Here is a 6,716-nt window from a genome sequence, read left to right on the forward strand (position 1 = left end):
TTTCTAATTAAAATATGCAAACCTTCTAACACAACATCACCACAAGTAATAAAACAAGCACTTCTGATATTATTCTCTTTCACAAAATGTATTGATCAGCATCAACTGACACATCTGAGAAGTAAAAATCGCAGGAATTGGAGAGTTTAGACAAGAAAAATGGGCAGTTATTGGTAAGCATGCTGACACTTCTGTTGTTTCTATTCTTTGATCATGACTCCAGCTTGAATCCTAGTAACAATAGTCCACACAGTTCATCACAGCAGAACAGAGAGAAGGCTGGAACTCTTTGAAACACTTATTCCCAAGCACCACCGCTATGCAACCTGTCTCAGTTCCCTGGACCATCCACATAAAGGATTTATTCCGTATCATCCCAATTCTCTTTCTAATTAGAGCCCACCCCTGGGGCCATTTGTAAACTTTTTCAGTGCCATGTCAACCTAACATGGTAGAATGAAATTAGATTAAGTTAACATAAGTCCTATTTAGCTTTTGTTGTGAATTTGACAGAGCCTAGAGTCACCTGAGAAGAAAATTTAAATTGCCCAGATCAGATTAGCTGTAGGGACATTTTGCAGGGGATTTATCTTCACTTTTGATTGAGGTAGGAGACTGTTTTTTAGGGGTTGCACCATCTGTAGGCAAGTAGATGTGAGTTGTATAGGAAAGTTCGTTAATCATGACACTGTGAGGAAGCCAGAAATTGAGCCAATAAAGAGCATTTGTCCAAGGTTCTCACTTCCAGTTTCTACTGCAAACTCCAATGACGGGATGTGACCTAGAAGTGTAAGCCAAAATAAATAAATAAATAAAAATAAAAATTCCTTTTCTTCCCCAAGTTGCTTTTGGTCCTAGTGTTTTATTGCAGCAAGAGAATGAAACTAGAATACTATCTAACAATCTCCAAAGAAAAGGAGAAGGAGGCTGACCATACAGAGCCCTGAGGTGACTATATTTTCCTTTGATTTTAAAGGCATGTTCATTCCATGATTTGGCACATTGGTCAGAAGAACTCAAGCTCTGACCTCTGGCTGGACATCATCTCAGATAGGAGATCTCTTCTCCTCCCATGATTATGAGTTTCTTGTTTTAAACTGTGTTCTGGCAGAAACTGACCCACGTCTGCAGTATGATGTACTGCGAGAAATATTTCAGAGATATGTCTAATTGTAGTATTCTAGCGGTATCACTAGCTTTTTGTTTGTTTACTTGGTTTGGTTTTGGTAACTTTATTTTTTTTTTAGAAGTTAAGAATTACCTCCATTTTATCAAAGTACATTCTGGTTCTTTAAAAAGATACCTTGCTGCAACATTTATAATTCTTTAAATTTTAATGAATATCTCAGAATTATATTTTACCAGATCGTGAATATATTATGACCAAAGATTATAATTAGATATATTTGAATAATATTTGGCATATTTAAAGGTCTGTGGTTAAATAAAATGCTTCCATAAGAAAAATCTCAAAGAATATCCTACATGATTTGTATTTTATGAGCTATGGTTGTAAGATTTTCTTATACATCCAAGCTCTTCATGAACATCAGTAAAAAAGGAAAGACATAGATTAAATAGTGATCCATTGCAGATAGGAACTGAACAAACAACTATCACAATATCAATTTCCATGTTAATATATTATTGTGTATTCATTCTTGTACAACTAAAGACATGTCAATAGTTAACCAAGACTCCTCTTTTGCACTAAGCAGTTAGAGTAAAATGCTTTCTGACATATCTTTTATACATTTGGATTAGAGCAAAATGGCTTATCTTGCCTGAAACTGTTAAGTTATAAAAATGCCCAATCACTTCATGGTTTTCCTGTATTTGCTCCGTTAGTTTTGTAGTAATGGAACTTAAACTTTGTTTCCTAGAATATATCACATTTCTCTTTTTTACAGAGACAACTATGAAATAGCTAAAACTTTGCTTATTCAATGTCCCTTTCTACATTGCACTTGCATTCTTGGATTTTTAAAGACTACCCCTCTGTTCCATAGTTCCTACATTTTTTATGTTGTCTTTGAGTTTCCATAAAGACCTGGGCAGTCCTAATTATATAAGAACATAGTACTTATTTTTAAAAAACTGACTACCTACTTTTGAAAATCATATCTTACTAATCCTTCATACTAATCTAGGGAGGCTACAGGGGCACTTCATCCCAGTCCCTGCTCCATCTCTCCCTTTCCAAATGCAGAAGTCCTGCATCTTCCTACTAGTTGTCTTTCCAAATAGTTGTCAAAAAAATTACAGAAATGACTCTTTGCCATCAACTTCAGAAGAGTCACCTAAGAATATCCCCAAACCTAAGGACTTCTTAGCCAGTATGGTAAAGCTATCACTAACAACTTAGTACATTTTGTTATAATTGATATGTATACAGATGTTTTGACTACATGAATGTTGGTGCTCTCTGTGGGTCTCTGATGTACTTGGAAAGCAGGAGAAGACACTGGATCCTTTCTTGGTTACTGTTTTATTGCTATTAAGAGGCAGTACCATGTTTACTCTTTGGTTGATAGTTTAGTCCCTGTAAATAAAGAATCTATCTAATAAAAAAAATTTTAAAAAGAGGTACCACCACCAAGGTAACTCTTATAAAAACAACAACAACAAAACATTATTTGGGCACTTGCTTATAGTTTTAGAGGGTTAGTCCATTATCATCACAGCAAGAAGCAAATAGGCATGGATGGTGCTTGGAGTAATATTTGAGATCTTCATATTCTGATCTACAAGCAGCAGACTTTGAGAGAGCTAGACTGGGCCTTAGGAATCGCAAACCCACACCCAAGAGACACAACCTGCTGTATCTGTCCTCTTTAACTTGATTACTGTGTTCCCAGGGAATGCTGAGGACAGCTTAGCTATACAAGTGTACATGGAAAGGCACAGAAAATGAGTTTGATTTCTGAAAATATATCAATTTGCCTTGAAAGGAACTGCTCCTATACTTTTCTGAGTACATCCTGAAAAGACCTAGGGAGACATGATGTATCAACAGATTTTTATCACTTTTCTTAGGTGATGGTCTCACTCCCATACACAAAGTGTAGTGGTTTCACAAACCCCACCACCCCCCAAAAATGACACTATTATTTTCTATACTATCTCCCACTAGATTACAAACATCAAAATGATAATATATCACACCAGCAGAAAAAAGATAAGAAAGTACCCTGAACACATCAAGTAGATAAACAAGACCAAGTTCCCACACTCAAAAAAACAAACTACTCGATTGACTGCTGTATGTTTACCACAGATTTATAGACATGAAGTCATTAATGTGATTTATTTTACATGCTCTCTGTATGCAAGGAAAAATAAATGTTTCATTGCAGCCTTGAGACAGAGCTAGATGCATTGCTACTAATGATGACTTGGTGGCCATTATTTATTGTGAGGCCTGGTCTGCGCAGACCAAGTCAAATTGTCCTCTCCTTTACTGCAGGCCTAGATTTTGGTGCCTGTGACTTAACCCCCTGAACACTAGTTCAGGTTATAGAGGCTCTGGATTTGCTACTGACTCTGAGGGAGACATGTCGCTTACCTGAAATCCTGGACAAAGTGAAAATGAAGAAACAGGCCTTGGAAGGACAAAATATATAGTGTGACAAGAAGTTAATTGGGGCAAAATGTTGTGCCTCATTTGAGAGCCCCAAAAGACCACCCCAAAAGATCATCTTACTATGATGCAATGATACAATCACACTAGGTCATCTTCCATTTAAGCTTGAGCTAGGGCTAACTCACCAACAACCCTGACAGGAGGGTGGATCAGTCTAGAGCCTTCAGCAGAACAAGTTTTTATAGGAAATGGTGAGAAAGCAATGGGGTTTCCAGCCTGGCAAACACCTAATTGAATGACTACTGTAAGCCAACAGGTGGGTGCTCTGAAGCAAAACCAGAGAATCTGAAAATACATCTGAAACAATCAGACTAATCTTGATTGGCTGTTGCAAAGGAAATATCCAGGGAGTAGCTCTGGTTATGGGCCAAGGACAAGCCATGGGGTCCTTCCTGGTACTTGGGTGTAGCTTGGGTTCAGCTGCTGGTCAAGTTCTCAGGTTCTTTTTCTTTTAAAAGACAGGCCAGTCCCAAGATGGAGTAGGTTTGGCTTCTCAATACCTCTTTTGGCAAGACATAGATTTTCGCAGAGCATCCACACTGCTTAACATATGCAGTAGTGAACTCTATTGATCTTGTTAAGTATGACAGATAGACAGTTTCTGAGGCAAATATACACAACAATGGGGAGCTTCCTAGTCTTCTTTATGTTGCTGTCATAAACATCATGACCAAAAGCAATCTGGGAAAAAGGTTTAGTTCAGCTTACAGATTATAGTTTATTATTGAGGAAATTTAGGGCAAGAGCTCAGGATAGGAACTTGAAGTAGGAACTGAAGCAGAAACCATAAAGAAGTTAAGGTTTCTCACTTGCTTTCAGATTCACATTCAGCTGCCTTTCTTATATAGCCCAGGCCTCTCTGCCTAAGGATGGAACCTCCTGCAGTGAAGTGAGCCCTTTTTATATAAATGAGAAATAAAAAATAAAAATACCCCACAGTCAAGCCCATAAAACCACCCTCTAGAAACAACTCTTTGAGGTTTCCTGTTCCTATATGTGTCAAGTTGACAACTAAGATAAACCATCCCAGTGAAGCAGCAGGAAAGGAGCAGGTTTACCTTCTGACCCTCCACATTGGCATCTAGGCACTTAAACAACTATTAGATAAACTACAAAGGCTACCCAAAACATTTAACAACACGTCTCAAGTATGCGTACACCAATTATAGCACCTCCCACATTCTATGAAAAAATGCTGGCTCAGAGGCAAGGTTGTGTGCCCTCTACCCTTCAGAAATCTTTCTTATACAGGCTGCATAGACCAGTTGCCTCTCTGTAGAAAACGCTCAGTCTACACAGAATCCTCCTAAGTGAGGGATAAAGTAGAGGAAAGGGCATATTATCTATTTAACAACACTTTAAATTCAAAATGTGCAAGAAGAATATTTGAAGGAGGGGAGGGTCATATTCATATATATACTTAGCATTATGCTAAATAGAAAGAAGTCAAATTTGTGAGGCAGCACTGAGCAGGGCCATAACTAGATATCCCAACATGGATCACTGGTTTTCTTCTCTGACTAGAGAGGACATAAATACTTCTAGGGTGAGATAGAGGTTTGGTCGTCTTCTTGCCATCATCTGTGTTTTCCAGTTCCAGTGATTTTTCTCAATGCTTTCCATGCTGACACTCATGGGATATTTGTATTTTTACTGACACCTTTATTTTGTTTTGGAAAGTGTGGTTTTTAATTACACACACACACACAGAGAGACATATACACACACACACAAACACTGGCACACACACTGGTAAACATATATACCATACAAATCCATCTCTCCTTTGTCTACTTTTCTCACATCTCCCTGTTCTTTGCTAAGTTCACCTTTCTGTCAGTTGCAAACTTTCAAGGTTCAGCACACAAATCGTCACTCTTAAAGACTTCTTCCTTGACTTCCGTAGGTGATTATTTCCAGCACACTGCAAAACACTATGGCCAATAGCTTGTTACATTTTTTTTCCCAGAAAATTATGCTATTTTGCTTCATAATGTAGTGATTTGTGCCTTCTTATTTCATGGACTAGAGAGCAGTCATTTAGCAGCACGAACTTGTTCATCGTCTGTGAATGGCCTCCTGCATTAGTGAAAATGGCAATAACATATTTATGCTCTGTATAATATTCTAAGAAAAGACATGCGAAATTGAACTAGGAAAAATGGAAAGCTTGATGCCTTATCTATTATTTAGTGCTCAAATGCCACTGTTTGAAAGTGTTCACCTTTTCTCTTTACTTTGGCTTTTTGTCCTTGACCTCTCAAAAACACAAACCTACATTCTCTATATGTGCTTAAGGAGTCTGATTCCAATGACAGAGTTGAAGCTGGCTTCTTTGCTTACATGGCTTACATCATCCATATAATATTAAAATTAGGCATCTTGAAAACAGCAGAACTTCACAGTACAATTAATATGTTTTTATCATTACACTGAAGTGTGAGAAATTAACTTTTGCTTCAGTAATTTTTCTAGACTGACACCTGCCAGCTAATAAATTTTTCCCTAAAAGAATTCTGCACAGACAGGAACCACCAAGGCAAAATGTCACACTGCTAAAAGAGAAAATGTTGTAGTCCTTGGTTTTGTAAATACATTGTAATGGTTATAGAGAGTAGAAATATCTTTATGCAAATATGTCTGAAATGTTGAAATAGAAAAACTATAGAGTAACAATTTTTTAAAGTGTATTTAGTCCAAGAAGAGGTTTGACAGTTTAGAAACGTTTGGTGTAGGAGGAATAGCAGCATAGAGAAGATAAACTTAGGTTGGTATTCCCGATCTGACCAATTGTTGAATTCCTATTGGCTTATAAGTAATGGCTTCTTTAAAATCCCCACTCTGAACCTCAAAGCTGTGCATGGATTTACATTTTCTGTGCATATACAGCTTTGCATGCTGAAATTGTTGAGGGTTGTGTGTAGGTTTAAATAATGTTCTTAAACCACATACCACTTTCTTTTTAAAAATTATTTCTTTTATAATATAATTACATAATTTCCCCCTTTTCTTTTCTTCCTCAAAATCCTCCTACATACTTCACCTTGCTTTCCTTCAAATTTATGGTTTCTCT

The sequence above is a fragment of the Mastomys coucha genome, unplaced genomic scaffold, assembly GCF_008632895.1.
Source record: "Mastomys coucha isolate ucsf_1 unplaced genomic scaffold, UCSF_Mcou_1 pScaffold22, whole genome shotgun sequence".
Classification (NCBI taxonomy): domain Eukaryota; kingdom Metazoa; phylum Chordata; class Mammalia; order Rodentia; family Muridae; genus Mastomys; species Mastomys coucha.